At 50.5% G+C, this 17,359-nt stretch overlaps 1 long non-coding RNA gene across 1 annotated transcript; it reads left to right on the forward strand.

Annotated features, from left to right (window-relative positions):
• The first annotated feature begins 14,129 nt into the window (after window positions 1-14,129).
• On the forward strand, window positions 14,130-16,171 carry LOC125393357 (uncharacterized). Its single transcript, XR_007229786.2, has 2 exons — window positions 14,130-14,253; window positions 15,811-16,171. It is a non-coding gene; the product is annotated as an uncharacterized LOC125393357 (long non-coding RNA).
• Window positions 16,172-17,359: the final 1,188 nt, after the last annotated feature.

Genomic DNA, 17,359 nt, shown 5'->3' on the forward strand with positions numbered 1-17,359 from the left:
TTTTTTGAGACAGGGTTTCTCTGTGCAGCCCTGGCTGTCCTGGATTCACTCTGTTTGCCAGGCTCACCTCGAAATCAGAGATCTGCCAGCCTCTGCCTGTGTCTCCCAAGTCCTGAAATCAAAGGTGTGCACTACCACGTTAGGTTTTTCAGACTTTTAAAAAACCACACGAGCCGGATTATAATTGCTGCCGCCCTCCAGTGCTACAGTGAAGTCGGAGTAGGCCTTCCCTTCATAAGACCTCTTGCAGGCACTCTGCTGGGGGAGGAGCATCCTCCAGAGCCGGCAGCCAGGACTCAGAGGCTGTGTACATTGCCCCCTCCTCGTCCCACAGCTGGAAGGCTGACTGCCCAGCTGCGACCTCTTGCTGAACCTGCTTGAGCTGGGGCGCTCAGCATGCAAATGACAAATGATTCTACTGTGAGAGGCTAAGCATTTCTTCCTCCTCTCTCTCTCTAGGCCCCCTCCACTCGGCAGAGGAGATGACTCCCCAGGTTAAGGTGGAGGCTCTTACACACACACACACACACACACACACACACACACACACACACACTCAGAAGGAGTGTGCACCTGAGCAATTCACCTCTTCCAGGAGACCAGCCATGTCTCCTGTGCGGTCCCTGGGTAATGACCATTTATCCTCTGTGCTCTGCTGTTTCTGGCCGATTTGAGATACAGCTGTGAGGGTTAGTCTCAGCTGACAACTTGACAGAATCTAGAATCACCTGCAGGATGGGATTCTTGGCAGGACTGGGGGATTCTGTCGATTAGGCTGAGGGAGACAGAAAGACCCGCCCACTGTGGGTGGTACCAGTCCCATGGGCTTGGAGCCTGGACTCCAGAAAAAGGAGATCATGAGTTGAGCACCAGCACGCACTGCTCTCTGCCTCCTGACTGTGGATGCTGTGTGAGCAGCCGCCTTACACTCCTGCCACTGTGTCTGCTCTGTCATGATGGACAATACCCTGGAACTGTGAGCGGAAATAAAGCCTTTCTCTCTTTAGCTGCTTTTGTTGGAGGTTTTGTTGTTGTTGTTGTTGTTTGCTTTTTGTTTTGTTTTGTTTTAAATCAAAGCCATGGGAAAAGAAGCTAAGATGGGACCCTATACAAATTGTTGTTCATTCTGTGGGGGAGGGTGAGAGGATCTTTTTAGGGTGTCCTGCCAGCTCTGAAGTTGCCCACATTACTATGAGTTATACCAACAGTGGGTGCCACCCCAATATATCCAGGGACTCGGTGATGAAAGGGGACAGAGGAACCACCTGCAACTGGTAGAAATAATTCCTGAGGGACAATAAGGGGGAGAAAGGGTAAGAATCCCTCTACCAGACCATGGTCACGTGGGCCAGGGCCTGGCCACCCTAACTTGAGAAGCAGTGAGCTGGAGGCCAGTAGGAAGGAGCACATGCCAGGTCCATAGGACTTCTTTCCATGCTTGCCCCGAGCTCAGGTGATCTGCTCTACAACGATGAGCTCAGAAGTCAGAGGTCAGAGGTCAGAGGTCACCTGATGTGTCTTCCATGCTTCCCTGTAGCAGCATTTACCCTTCTCTACCCTCCCCCTACTCCCTCCTTCTCTTTTTGTTGTTTTGTTTTGCTTTTGTTTTGTTTTGTTTTTGTTTTGTTTTGTTTTGTTTTGAGACAGTGTCCTGCAACCCATGCTGGCCTTGAATTCACTTTGTGACTCCTGATCCACACCCTCCAATGCCAAAAATGCTGGGATTATAGGCACACACGTACATCCTAGCACGGCTTTTATTTTCTATCAAGTGATAACAATTTTATTATCAAAATGTCTAAATGACATTTCTATAGATACATTCGCAAATAAATAATATTTACACTACTTAAATAATGCTTATTTTTAGAGCTGTACCCGTCAAGCCCTGGGCATCGTGCTTCTGGACTACACCCTTTTTTCTACTTTTCTCCTGCACCTACAAACTAGACTCATTCGTAAACAATGCTCAGCATCATGAGACCTGTGCTTTGAAAGCCAGGCTCCAGCAGAGGTGCTGAGTGGTCCTATCCTCTGACCCCTGCATCCTCATCATCTGTGCAGAGTGGGGCTTGTGAGTCTGGTTGCCCGACACAAGCCTCCCTCCCAGCAAGCCATGGTGCTTGTTCTTGGAGTGCCTCTCGGGAAGGCATGTCAAGTGCCCTTCGGAGACTGGCTTCTCAGAAAACAATGATTACTGTCAAGTGTTCTCTGTGAGCACATGGCCCAGGTTTTAGGGTTTTCTATGGCTTGAACCTTCTCTTTTGATGCAGTTCCCATTTCTAGAATGAAAAGCTCCCTCTCTTGCTGTCTGGGGAAGCTTAAGCAGGCGCCAACCTTATGTTCTGGATGTTCTGTGGGCACACGGGATGCCAACAAGGGGTACGTGTCTCTTCACCTGTCTCTCAGGGTTTGAGAAGTCACATTTCCATTTATTGTCTCCCAGTCCTCCCCCAAATCCAGGAGCCTGAACCACAGAGAGAATTAAAAACTTGTCCAGAGTTCTGTAAGTACATGAAGATACAGTGTCACATGTCCTGTGTGCTGGGCTAGTCACTGGGAGCATAGTTCGTGTTCCCCAAACAGCCACATTTCCAGTTTCTTGGCAGACCTCAGAGTTTCACCTGGCAGCTGATGCCTCCTCGTGTGTCACTCTTGCACATACACACATATGGGCAAATGCACATGAGCAAATACATACACACGGGTACATATATGCTTGCACATGAACAAATACATACACACGGGTACATATGTGCTTGCACATGAGCATTCACAACATTGCCCTCTGCAGTTCAGTCCCCTCTCCACTCTATTGTCTGGTGCTAGGCTTTCTTCCTGGGCCCCACCAGCAGGGCCTATGCTCCTCTTAGGAAATGCCATATGAAGCCTAGAGTGTCCCAGAGCTGAGCCACGGCTCACACCAATGCATGACACAGTGGCCAGCCTAGAATGAGTGCTCAGACGACACCTCTAAACCTTGCCCCACATTCTCTGTGGTCAAACTGCTTCGCCAGCCCCTTCCTTTCTCCTGGTGTGGGGCTGAGCCTCTACTGCTTTCTCCAAACACGGGGTAGTTCTGCTTGGTGGACTCCCAATCTGCCCTTGCTGCCCTAAATGAAGCCTACTGGTCCCAGGCTATCAGAAGGGGACTCCCAGCACAGGCTGGGGTCATAGGAAGGAGAGATGAGGCAGCTGTTGCCATAAGGGACCTCATATCAGGCAAAGGTCTCCCTTCCCTTTCCAGGATCTTACCTGACCTCACCTTGAGCTCACCCCAGCCTGGCCCGGACTTCCTAGCAGACCATGCAGCGTGGTGGGACTTGGACTTGCAGCATTTGACGCCTTTCCCCACAGGACTTGACATCAGCATTTCCCCGGGGAGACAGGCTCTGCCCTGGGCCTGGACAGCCCTGAACACTTGCGGTGTGGGAAGTGACTGATGGCCCAGAGCCACTGAGCTCCTCCAGCTTGTTTCCTTGGAGACCACAGTAGCCCAGGAGGGGGGCTCCAGCCGTGTCTTTCGTCTGTTCTGAGTGACCCTGCGGTGTGCAGAGTTCTGAATCCACCACCTGCATGTGTTGGTGTTGGCAATGTGGTGGGGGCACAGGGAGAGAGCCTCGCTGGAGCCCAGTCGCTTCACCTGTCTCTCAGGGTTATGGGTTTGAGGAGGAATTTGGTAAAAATAAGTCTTCTAGGGGCTGAGGATGCGGTTCAGATGGTAGAGTACATACACCCAAACCTGGGTTTGCTCTCCAACGGTGCAGGAACTCAGTGTGGTGGCACACACCTGTAATACCGACATTCAGGAGGTAGGGGCAGGAGGATCAGGAATTCAAGGATATCCTGGACTACGTAGTGAGTGTGCCAGCCTGGCCTAGATGAAATGCTGTCTCAAAACAAACAAACAAACAAACAAACAAAGTGGACAGTACTGCGTTGCCTGAAGGAGGGGTGAGGGACTGTGAATAACCTCGGAGTATGACCACCACAAATCTAGCTTCCCTGAGTCAGACCTCAGTCTCCCCTGGAAGCTGGTTTGTCCTCCAGGCTAACCCAGGCCTTGACCTTCAGCCTTGGGTCGCCTCTATACATGTGTTCTTCTCAAAGTAGGAACTTGTGTGAGCAGTTCTTGGCTCTGTGGTGTTTGGCAGAGATGCTATCATCTGGCCACAGAGAAACGGGATTTGGAGTTAAGTTAGAGGGTACTCTTGAAGGGCATCTCAAATGACAAGTGCTGAGAGGTCTCTGACCTGTGGGTGCCCGGGAGACCCGCCGCTTGTGTTCCAGACCAATTACTCCTCCTGCTCTTAGAATCACTGCTGCTGGAGCTCAATGGGACCTCTGGGAGCCTGTCACCATCTGCCAGTCAGGAGCGGTTTAATCCTCATGGCCTCCAGATTGACATACCATGTCACCACGTTCCAGGGGCAAAGCTAGGGCAGAGATGGATGGTCATGGTGTGAGAAGCGAGCCTGGTCAAGGCCTGGACACTGTCTGTTGTCTCGAGCTGCCTCAAGAGCAAGCTGGGCAACAAATTCAGCCTACCTGCCAGGATGCCCTTGGCTGACAAGTTCTTGGCTAAGCCCATTGTTCCGAAACTCTGGGTCAGGCCGACCTGGGCCTTGCTGTATGGGATGAGACCCAGGAGGCAGCTGCAACAGCTGCTGCCATGTGCCAGGGCTCTGTACCCATGGATTTGGTGCCATGGCAGCCGTACTTGGCAAGGGGTGAACAGTGCTCCACGGTTCCTTTTGAGTGTGGCCATTTAGGAGAAACTGGTGGGTGTGAGAAATGGGACTGAGGAAAAGAGCAATAGGTTTGGAGGAGAGGTGACCGAGAAGGCCGCATGCTCTATTCCAGGGAGGGTGAATCTGTAATAACCAAGAACAGCTCATTCTGGCCTGGCCCACAGCTGTAGCTTAGACAAGGGTCCTTAGAAATGGTGCTCTCGGCTCCGGGATAGCAAGTACAGCAGGAATTGCTCACTTCTGACCAGCAGGCTTAGGGGACAGGAAAGCCCCCAAAGCAGAGGAGACGCAGGTGAGGAAGGCAGGCAGAGACAAAGGGGTGTGAGTGCAGCCTTCTCAGGGTCCAGGGGGCCCAGGATAAAGGCATGTGTGCCTGAGTTCTGCTTAGAATTCCCAAGGCGTTGCCCCTAACTGCCGTTCTGGGAGAACTGAATGAACCATGAATGAACCATGGCATAGGCATAGGTGAGGAAAGCGCACTCACCTGGGTGCTGGGAGTCAAACTGAAGTAGGGCCTCCTGCCTGTATAGCAAACCTTTGCTGGCAGAGTCTTTCCCTGGGTGCTTGGTTAGGGTTTTCCAGCAGTCTTGTGACTTCCTCAGCAGCCCATGAGGTGGAATTTGCATCCCGAGCATGGACAAGGCACTGAACTGAGCTGTTTAGAGTTGCTTTGCCCCACCCAGGGCCTGGCTGCTCCCTATAGTAGCCAGCACTGCCCCAAAGGACTATTGGAGCAGTGCTGGAGGGAGCTAGCCCAAGGGAGCAGGGGTGGGGGGTGGGGGTGAATTGTACAGAGGGATCCTCCCAGGGCACTGCAGCCCTCCTCTATGGCACTCCTCCTCTACTGTCTTAGCTGTCAATCGCTGTGACCGAATGCAAATGCAGAGGAAAGGATTTGTCTAGATTACAAGTCAGGATCACAGTCTATCACTGAGGGATGCTAAGACAGGATGCAAGCCAGGAACTTAAGGCAGGAACCTAAATCACAGACCACAGAGGAATGCTGCTTACTGATTTGCTCCTCACGGCTTCCTTAGCCTTCTTTCTTATAGAATCCAGGATCACCTGCCCTGGGGCACTACCAAATGGGTTGGGCCCTCCAACATCAATCACCAGTTAAGAAAATGTCCTACAGGCTTGTCCATAGGCCATTTTCTCAGACAAGGGTATCTCTTTCCAGGCGACCCTGGCTTTGTCAAGGTGACAAAAAAACAAACAAAAAAAAAACTAACCAGCAGTTCACCTCCTTCCAGAACTCATCTTCTGAATCAGAGGCCTGTTCCTCACCTCCTCAGCTAGGCTTAAGTCCCTAGGAGAGACGATCCTACTCTCCAGCTCACTCACTAGCAAAAAGTGGCCTTTTATCTTTGACTCTGGAGAAGTAATACATTCATCTTCAGAGCCCACTGTTAGCCACACTAGTTAGTCCATCAGCCTTTCTCTCAAAGACAGGTACCCTTGGAATGTGCACCCTAGATGATTTTTTTTTTTTTGCATCAGCAGATTTACAGAATGAATGTGGGCTTGCTTGGGCAGTAGTGCTAGTGGGGTGTTTGAGTGGGGTGTGCAGGCTTTGGAATAACCACCAGAACAACGCCTTCTGTTCCCTCCCTGCAGGATACAGAAGGCTCTCAGTGAGCTGAGGTGGCTAGTCCCCCATAAAAGTTTGAGGTGCCTCTAGTGTGCTGTGTGCCCCTGGGTGCCCTGTCTCCACTATCTCGGTGGAGGGATCTCTTGGATGCGTTTGTTTGTAAAACTCAACAAAACCAAACACCTTTGTGAGCCACCCCAGCCTGCCTTGGAGCACTTGACTAGGAAGGATCTGGAAAGCCTTGGGAGGCAGGTTTCCTCCCATTCCCCCCAAAGGTAAATTCTAGGAGGATGAAGGCTGCAGAGGACTCAGGGAGACAGCTGGCTGGTGGCCAATTCGCCTTGTAAAAAGAATCCCTGGTGCCTGTGGAGCCAAGATGAAACAATTCTTTGGAATTAACCAAGCTAATTTTGACGAGCAAACATTTTGCTACAATGAAAGTTTTTATTGTAGCATATAAAAGTCAAAACAACACCCAGTCCCCTTGGGGGAGACAGGCAGCAGGAAGAAGAAAAGCAGGCGAGCGCCCAGGCTCCAACTAATCATTATAAAATCAAAAGTGCTCAGATCCACCAAATTAAATGCACCTAAAAATACCCAGAGAGGAGCCTGAAGGGGACCCCGGAACCTGAAAGAATCCATAGCTCTCCAGCACAACCCATTGTGTTCCAGGAAAGAAGGCCAGAGAGAAGCTTCTGAGACATTATGTCCTTAGGAACTGTTGCCTGGCTCTCATCAGAACCTAGACTGCAAGCTGTTAGGGTTCCAACGTGGAAGCTTCCAGATAAGCAAACTATCTTAGTGATACCAAACGTTTCTTAAGCCAGCATCAAAGGCCCAGCCCCATCAAGAACACAGGCATGTCAGGTGGTAGTAGCACATGCCTTTAGGCAGGTGGATCTCTATGAGTTGGAGGCTAGCCTTGTCTATAGAGTGAGTCCCAGGTCAACCAGGGCTGGCACACAAAGAAACTCTGTCTCGAAAAAGAAAAAAAAAAAAAAAACAAAAACGAAAACACAGGCATCTGCCACCACGCCATCACACCATCACACCACCACACCTACGGTCACAGCAAACACCTGGAAAAGGGGTGGAGTCCCAAAGTCCTGCCTTGGATTCAGGCTTACCATGGGATCCAGAGGAACTCTCAGCAATCCCTTGGTGCCCTCCTCTGAAGGAGCAGTGTATGCCGGGTGAGGCCATGTGGCCAGGGAAGATCAGTCAAATTGGAGGATCCTTTGGAAAGTAGGCTGAAGGCGCTGTGAAGGTGATTCATTTGCGGATGGCCTGAGGCTCCTCAGCAGTCATGCCTTGACTGAGCTCAGGGTCCAGACCCTGTGAATGAGTGGCCACCTACACTCAGATGAAAAACTCAGCTCTTTACAACCCGGGAGACCTTAGGCCAGGCTGTTTAACTCCTCTGAGTCTCAGTTTTCTCATGCATACAAGTAGGGATCACTTTAAGGTTGTAGCAGAGGGTGTCCCTTGCAGAAAGCTTGTGAGAGGGGCCTTCAAGGATGTGTTCCAGGGGTAGAGTACTGGCGCAGCATATACAGGACCCTGGGTTTGAGTCTTTCCTCAGGAAGGAGGGTACACGAAGGAAAACAAAGTGAAGGGGAAGGGAGGGGAGGGAAGGGAAAGAGAAACAGCAGAGGCAGGGAATGGTGGTACTCAGCTCTCGGGAAATGGAGGCAGAAGGATCAGGAATTCAAGGCCATCTTGGGCTGCATAGTGGATCTGAAGCTAGCCTATCTCAAGAAGAACAATGAGGAAGAAAAGGAAGGAGGAGGAGAAAAGAGAAAAAGACAGGTAAATATAAGTGGATCCAGCTCAAGCCAGGCATGGTGGAACACACCTGTGTGGATTAGGGTGAGGCAGAAGGATTACTGCTACAAATGCAGTCTGGGCTGCACAGTGAGTTGGAGGCTAGCCTGGGCTGTGAAGTTTGATCATGTCTCAAAAGAGAAAGTAGAGAAGGAAGGAGGGAGGGGGGAAAGAAGGAGGGAAACAAGGAAGGAAGAGGAAGGAAGGAAGGAAGGAAGGAAGGAAGGAAGGAAGGAAGGGGAAGGAAAGAGGGAGGGAGGGAGGGAGGAAGAAAGGAAGGAAGGAAGAAAGGATGCTTTTGAAGCCTTCAAGGATTCTTGTGCAAGCACCTTTCCCTCCCCCTCAGTAACTGCTGGGCAAGTGTGAGCTGTTGGTATTTCTACCCTCTCCTGCTCATCATCCTTCTGGCTTTCCAGATGATCTCTCGGTGGTAAGGAGACTTCTCTGTGGTCCTCTAGCCAGTGCAAGGCAGAGTTAGAGTCTAAGTCTGCTGACTCTGCCCTGCCCTCTCCTTGGTGTGTGCTCCATCTAGGCTAGAGAGAGGCAGGGAGGATGCTGGGAGAGAGTGCGCATGCGGCTTGTAGGAGGGCCTCAGCAAAGCTGTAAATAACAATAACAGCTGTTTGCTTTAACATTTGTAATTTTAATCCTTAGCTGACTCCACAAGGCAACTGTTCTCCTCTCCATTTTACATGTGCCACTGTCGTGTTCAGGGAAGCTTAGGAGATTCGCAACATCCGTTGAACTGATCTCAGATCTGTCAGGCTCCAGAGCCTGGGTCCTTCCCATGGACTGAGATGTTGTGAATTAAACTATCCTTGAACTTACAGCCCTTCTGGATGCTGAACTGGTTCTTTCTAGGTTCCCTTGGACACTTAACCAGTGACCCAAGTCCTGTGGTCCAGAAGGTCTCAGGGCAGCCAGCTGCACCCTCGCTTTGAAGGGTCTGCTTTAGCCTGGCCTTTCCCTCCTTGCTCATGTTTCTTCCTGCTGCTGACTCACTACAGAGAGGCACAGAGGAAGACCCAGAGGGTACCATGGAAACCAAGATTATTGGTCACTGGCTGTCTGACTCAGAAGGCCAGGTAGAATAGAGGGGACAATAAGGCCTAGCAGATCAGTGAAGGCGATGTGCTGGAGAATTCCTTGACTCATGCAAGGAAGGTGATGATCTTTTGCTTGGATGCTTCATTCCTGGACACTCGCTTCAGCTTCTCTGTGGAGGAGTCTGGGCAGGTATGGCCTGCCACTCACCCCATGGGGAAACCAGGGCTTACCAGCTCTCAAGATCACATGGCTTCCAAGGGCTCTTGGAAGGGAGTTCTAGCTCTTCACTTAGGTGCATCCTATATACATAATGTTCCTGGAGGGGAAGGCCTGGCAGGGCTCAGTGGCTGGAAGCAGCCGTGTTCCTTCCTGTTTCTGCTGCAAACCAGGCCAAAGCTGGTTGGACCTAGACTTTTGCAGCAGGCGAGGAAACAAAGAACCCATGTTAACCAGTCGTGAACATGCCAGTCTCTGCACCCTTTTTTTGGTCTTAGATCTTGAGATGTAAACAGACACAGGATTGTGGAGGCTATGTCTGATCTTGGGCCTCTGAATGTTTTGTAAGTCATTCACCCTCTTGCCCTTCTCTCTAAAGTGAGGGGACTGGGCTGTCAAGATGGCTCAGTGGGTAGCGGTACTTGCCGCCAAGGCCGATGACTTGGGACCCACAAAATAGAAAGAGAAATCAACTCCTACAAATTGTCCTCTGACCTTGACATGCATGCCATGGCTTGTGTGTGCCTCCGCATCAATCAATATCAGTCAATCAATCAATCGATGTAATTAAAAAAAATAAGGACTAAGATTTGCAACTCTTGTTAACTCTGCTGTACGCCGTGCTCCTAGCTTCTTTCATGTGTGCAACGGCACACAGGTGAAGTATGAGGGGGCCAGCTTGTTGGGGTTTCCATTCCTGCCCAGTACCACACAGCCGGCAACTCCCAAGGAAAATCACACACAGGACTCCATAAGGTTATAAACTGATTGGCCCATTTGGTCAGGCTACTTATTAGCTCTTATAACATATATTACCCCATTATCCTTATCTATTTTAGCCACATGGGCTCAGTACCTTTCTCAGTGTGACAGCTTACATGTTGCCTCTTCGGTGGTCTGTGCAGGAGTGGCAGAGGAACCTCTCTGCTTCCCAGAATTCTCCCAGTCTCTTTGCCCCACCCCTACTTCCTGTCTGGCTTTCCCGCCTATACTGCCTGCCTGACCAATCAGCGTTTTATTAAAATATGATTGACAGAATACAGATAATTCTCCTGCACCATTTCCCTCTTTTTTTTTTTTTAAACAAAGAAAAATACCCATAGTCCATTTGTTGGGAATGTGGGCGTAGTATTTCAGGCTACTTCCTGCTGGTTGGGGGCGCTGATGATCTTATGGGGACCTAAAGAAAACTTAGAGTTATAATTCAAGTCCTGACTGGAGTATCCTGTGAGTCTCGATCATCTCAGGCAACAGTCTTGGATCAGTTCTGGATGTAGACCTCTGTCATCTGGGCCATCTGTTCCTATCGGAGATTTTTCAGGTGGCCTCCCTTGGTCAAAGGTGATTATTCTTAACTCTGAATAAATCCAGAGTCTCTCGTTTTCTGTGGAAACAAAAGCAAAATCTCTTCTCCAAAGTAACATACCTTTTGACTTCAGTTTTGAAGCCAAGGTATTTTCAAAATTCCTATCTTGGGTTAGTTCAGCAGCATTTATAAACAAAAGTCTTTTAGCAGTTGTTGCTCCTTCCTCAGCAATCAAACAATTTAAAGAGAGCATAAAAGCATACAGTATGAAGATTCTCTGTGCATTTTCCATCTTTATGTGGCTTTATTTTAACCTCTATTTCTTTTATTTTTACTTTTACTTTTTGAGACAGGATCTTTGTATATCTTTGTCCTGGAATAACACTGTAGACCAGGCTGTCTTTGAACTCACAGAGATCCTCCTGTCTCTGCCTCCCCAGTGCTGGGATTAAAGGTGTATGCTACCACACCTTGAACTCACAGAGATCTGTCTCTGCCTCCCAGGCATTGGGATTAAAGGCGTGTACTACCACACCTTGAGGTCACAGAGGTCAATCTACCTCTACCCCTTGAAGTCACAGAGGTCAATATGCCTCTGCCTCCCAGGCATTGGGATTAAAGGTGTGTACCACCACACCCAACTACTCTCTTTCTTTCCTTTTAACTTTAAGAACTTTAACTTTTAGCCTGCATATACACACTGTAAACCATTTAGAGGTTTTCTTCCTCTTTGAATCTCTCTTTACTGTATATTTTTCTTTTTCTGACCACATGAGCCATTAATTTACTAAGCAATATGGGAAACCGTGGCTTTGACAGCTAGATCCAGCTCATTCCTTAGCTTTCCAGACTCATAGCTGAGATACCAGCCACAGCTGTGTTCACTGCCACAACTTGTCGTGTTTCAAGGTCCTTGCTAGCAAGCAAGCTGCATCATTCTGCTCACAGACCACACTCAGTCGGACTGCCTGCCTGCAAGAGTCAGAGTTTGTCCTGGCAGGACAGCCCAGAAAGCCGGCACTTCAAAACAGCACAGCTTTTTTCCTGCTACGACCGAAAAGCATACGCTCAGCTCTCCACCAACAGCATCCAAGTGTTTCGTGGCAGGACCTCCCAATGAGCTGCAAGGTTTTGCAGCCAAGGCTGAGTCAAGAAGCCTCTCCTAGATGAGAGCACTTGCCCGCCTCTAGCAAGCAGAGCAGAACCGAAAAACTGCTGCCACCAAGAAAACATACCCAACTCTACTCTTTCCCAAACTCTCCCAGGCCTTCCGTGGACTCACCTATCCACGTCTGGGCGCCATATGAAGTATGAGGGGGCCAGCTTGTTGGGGTTTCCATTCCTGCCCAGTACCACACAGCCGGCAACTCCCAAGGAAAATCACACACAGGACTCCATAAGGTTATAAACTGATTGGCCCATTTGGTCAGGCTACTTATTAGCTCTTATAACATATATTACCCCATTATCCTTATCTATTTTAGCCACATGGGCTCAGTACCTTTCTCAGTGTGACAGCTTACATGTTGCCTCTTCGGTGGTCTGTGCAGGAGTGGCAGAGGAACCTCTCTGCTTCCCAGAATTCTCCCAGTCTCTTTGCTCCACCCCTACTTCCTGTCTGGCTTTCCCGCCTATACTGCCTGCCTGACCAATCAGCGTTTTATTAAAATATGATTGACAGAATACAGATAATTCTCCTGCACCACACAGGGAGGTGTAGAAACACATAGACAGCATTTCCTGTGTTCCGTGTGCTTCAAACTTACCACAGGATGGACATTCCAGAACTGATCTCAGTGTTCGCCAACTCTGGCTTCACAGTGGAGCTTCTGGGAGCTTTAAAAGTCCCCTAATCTTGGTCACATCCTAAAAAGGCCCCTCAATCTTGTGGGCTAGCTCCAGCCATCAGTGTTGGTGAACAACTCCAGAAGCCTCTAGCAGGCAGCAAAGGACAATGCTCCCATTTCACTTCTCTACCCACCAAAGAGCCCTAACAGTGAGTTACAGGGGCAGCACAATCCAGGGGTCCGGCCACAGCTGGCCTCTCTCCAACTTGCCCAATAATAATAATCCCTTGGCCCAAATATTCCCTCATAAAGAGCAGGGTTGTGCCACTGTGAGTTAAAACTCTTCCATTACTTCAGAGAGAGCTGAGCAAAATGACCCCTTCCATTCAGACACTGGGCAGGGGGCAATGTCTCAGAGCCTTCAGAGGAAAGCTCCTCACAGGACTACGTGAGGGATCTCCCGGGGGTACAAGCAGTAGACTAGCCTGGAAGTCAGAGGACCAGGAAAAGCCTCAGATCTGGCCTTGAGAGGGTGGGGCCTCTTGCCTGTAACCTCTCAGCTCACCTAGTTTCCCCTGTGAAACACATGTGGTTGGTCTTGGGCAAAGTTTCACAGGGGCTAAGGCGTGGTGTGAGAGAATAGCTTCATGCCTGGTCTCATTTCCGTGCATGTTGTCAGCTTTTTGCTCCTCCTCCGTGGCCTCCCTGGATGGCTGTGCTTGGACAGCTGAGCTGCCAGGAGGCACAGCATGAAGGGACAACCTCGTGCTTGCTCACTGGGGGCAGGCAAGGCCACGGGCATGGAGTGGATGACATTAAACCCCTCCATGCAGCTGGTCAACCCGTCTATTAAGCAGTCGTGGTAACTAAAGTCCCATCTGTCATCACAGGGATGCCCTTCAGGCCAGGACTTCAGTGAGTCATGGCGAGAGGTGCGGGAGATGGGGAGGAAATGGCATGGTTATGAGCATTTTCTGTATACTAATAAGTTCCCAGAGCATTTTTCACGCATTACTGCACCCAACCTCAGACTCAGGATCATCTTTGCAAGCTAACGGAACAGAACGTCCACCTGAGAAAATGAGTTAAATCTGTCCCGGGCACCTGGCAATCACTGCAAGCTGGGTGAGAGCTAAAAGTTTGGACTCTTCAGTTCATGCCCCCCATGGCAGCCCTCCTTCCCATGCAACCCAGCCATCCATGCTACAGGCAGCCTCTGGCTCAGCCCAGTAAGAGCTAGTTATATGGTCTCTAGGGTACCAGCCTGGCTCCTGGCCTGCTGCTCCCTGCCCCTCCCAGCTGCCTGGGGTGTTTGAGAACATCTGAAGTCAATAGGCTTCAACAAGACGGTTCAAAGGGAGATGGAGATCAAAGGCAGAGGAGGTCAAAGGAGCCCTAGTTAGATCACCCTGGGATTAAAGTGGGGAGCTGCTCTCCCTCAGGCAGAAGCCTCCAGGAGGCCTGCCTGGTGTCCCCAGAGTAGCTCTGGCTTGGAATCCCAGCCTCTGTCCGCTAGTGCTGGGGCAGAGGGAGGGGCATAAATTGAAGGTGACATAGGAGGAGCAAGGTCAGGGGTGGGGTGGGGTGGGGGATGGGGGTGAGGAACAGGAAAAGAACAGGCCTGCTACCACATAAAAACCAAACAGCCAAAGACAGAACCACAGATGCTAAGTGGGCCAGTGTTTTATAGAGAAGAGTAACAGAGAGGAGGAAGAGAAAGACAAGGAGGAGGTAGGGAGGAGGGGCACGGGGAGATGGGAGGGGTACAGTAGTCCCAAAGCTAGCCACAGGAGTCTCCAGCTGGTAGCCAGGGTGCCTTCCCTTGCTTCCGGGCAGAGGTTGGTAACAACCCTCCAAACAGCCTGGAGAATCTCTGAGAAGTTGGGTTTTCATTCTGCAGCCTCTAAGTGAAAGAAGCCCCATCGTTTTTCCAGAGCTCGAGAAAGGCAGGCCCCTCTTAGCCTACAGTGGCTGGGGTTTCAGAGTTTTCTCTGGCTGGTCCACTATCTCTCTTAGCCTATGTGAACAGTGCCTGTAAGGCCGGCACCAGGTTCTCCTTCCTTCTCCAAGAAGCCCAGGGGTCTTAGCCCTCAGGGATCTCTCCAGGATGCTGTCACGACAGTGACTGAGTATGTGTGCCCAAAAATTCAGGCAAATAAACACCCTGTTCCTCTCTCCTCCCATCCTAGGCCTTCTGGCATGTACACGGAAGGCTCTCATTAGGTCCTGGAACATACTGCTTGGATTCTTTTGTTTTGTTTTTTCGTGACAAGGTTTCTCTGTGTTGCTTTAGAACCTGTCCTAGAACTAGCTCTTGTAGACTTGTAGACCAGGCTGGCCTCAAACTCACAGAGATCTGCCTGCGTCTGCCTCCCAAGTGCTGGGATTAAGGTGTGCACCATCACCACCCGGCTTGCTTGAATTCTTATAAGGCGTGTTGCCTTAGTGTGAGCCCCCCGCTTGGCCTGCAGTCTGGAAAGCAGGGATCAGAACAAGGAAGGGAACAGGCAAGCCACTCAGGCCTGACCTGAGTCAGCCCCACCCAACCCCAGCCCTTATTCTGGAGTCTCCCCAGGGTCCCAGCTGAGCAGCAGGGTGCACATTGCACCTTACTAACCTGGCCGGGGTCTGAGAACCCCAACCTGGCCCCATCTGTTCTCTCACTTCTCCTTCTTGGTGGCTGGGCATCTGCTGAGCACCCCACGTCCTTGTCCTCACCTCAGCCAGGCACACCCTCTTCCTTTCCCCTAAGCCTTCCTGCTGGACTGGTCCTCTGAGCCAAAATAAGACCCTTGGTCTCTTCCAGTGGGTGAGGGAATGCGAGCCCCTTCCTCCCGCCCAAAGGGTCAAGGACTGTCCCAATGGTCCCATCCTCAAAACACTACCCCTTAGGCTGGAGCAGATAAAGTGGGTCAGGCAAGGGACAGCAGCTCTGCCAGCTTCCAGCCACGATGCTGTCCCCGTTGGTTGCAATTGCAGAAGCAGCAATGAATGATGGGTAAGAACATCTCTAAGCACAGCAACCGAGAGTGTCTAGGCTGACTGAGGAGCTCAGGTGCTCTGCCAGGGCCTAGAGACTTACTGTAGGTCACCTAACCAACGGGTGGTGAAGAGTCACAGCAACGGCTCCTGAGTACTCTGCTCGGCAAGGCAGGGTGCTTGTGGCTGTGCTGTGTGGTTTCGGGTGAATGCCATCACATGTCTGAGTCTCAGGCTCCCCATGGAGAAAACGAGGATGTGGACTCTTTGGGTTCGTCATCTCACTTTTGTAACCCACCACCCTTGCAGGAATTGAAGATTCTGAAGAAACTCAGGAGCTGCCTCCTTTCCACTGACAGACTGGAACGGACAACGGAACTCAAGACGCTGGCATTTCCCGGGGACTCTCATGCTGGGAGAAGAGAAAGGTTGGATCCTGGGTGCCAGAAGGGAGAACTTCTTTCCCAGAAAGTGACCTCCCAGAATTCTCATGGCTTGTCAGACCACCTTGCAGGAGAGAATAGGGCCAAGACTGTGGCGGGGCTACACCCAGGCACCAACTGCTTAGCTCTGCACCCCGAACTTTCTGTCAGGACCCCGAAGACAGACATGGAACACCCCTTTGTTCCTCTTCTCAAGTGAATAAATCTCCATTTTCTGTTTCTCACCATTACTTGCCTGTTTGGATTATTGTGGATCAGAGATCAAGCCTAGCCTAGAAGGGCTGCCAGAATCCAGGCTCGACCCTACCAACTCTGGCAATGTTTCCTGTCCGGGTACTCACAAATTCCATGGGAAGCACTCCGCCATCCCATGTGGGGACATCGTAAGGATAATGAATCGAGCCCTAACTGGAGACAGGACTCCATCTGGGGCTGTCTTAGTGTCCTTTCCATCACTGTCATAGACGCTATGATCCAAAGCATCTTACGTACACTGGATCACCGTCCTTGGAGGGAAGACAAGCTAGAAACCTGGGGCAGGAGCTGATGCGGAGACCTCTTCCTGGCTGGCTCCCTATGGCTTACTCAGGCTGACATCTTACACATTCAAAGACCACCTGCCCATGGGTGGCACCACTCACAGTCATCTCAACTTTCCCACATCAAACATTAATAAGAAATTGTACCACGTATTTACCTACAGGCCAGTCTGAAGGAGGGAATCTCTCAATTGAGATTCTCCCTCCCCAGATATATCTAGTTTTGGGTCAAGTTAAGAAACAAAACAAAACAAAACAGAAAACCAGCTAGCACAGGCACAAACCCTATGATGCAGTGGGCCTGAGAAGCAGGTCACTTGGGTTTCAGAAGCCAGGGTCCAAGGGACGGACCTTGACCAAGGTCTGTTGAAGAGGCTGTGGGTGGCTGGTGGCCTCTGGTGACATGAATTAATCAGGAGCACAGGAGGTTGGATAGGAGAGAAGGGGAGACGGCAAGAGTTTGAGGTGTGGTTGGCAGCCTGCAAAGATGCTGCCCGCCAGGAGCAGAGAAAGCAACGACTTTCTAGCAATTTCCTTTTGGAGCCCTCTCTTCTAAGTGAGCGTCTTTTAATTTATTAAGGGAGAGATTTTAAATCATCCTTCCTCTCTCTGCCCACCTCTGTCCTCCACTGCTGAGATTTCCCGGGACTATAAATTTTGGTTTAATGACAGTTTAGAAAATGAGCAAATCTTTTCTGACACTTTTATCACCTCCAGAATACTTTTAATAAGAGGTTTCAGTAGACTGCATTCCTAGAGGGGGAGGGGAGAGGCCAGCCTGAAGTTCTGGTGACCTACGAAGACTGCTCTCCAGGTCCAGTCCCGGTTCAACAGCCCGATGCCACCCACGCATGCCCTCCTCACTTCCGAGGGAGT

This window comes from Myodes glareolus, chromosome 4 (assembly GCF_982192425.1).
Source record: "Myodes glareolus chromosome 4, mMyoGla1.1, whole genome shotgun sequence".
Lineage (NCBI taxonomy): Eukaryota > Metazoa > Chordata > Mammalia > Rodentia > Cricetidae > Myodes > Myodes glareolus.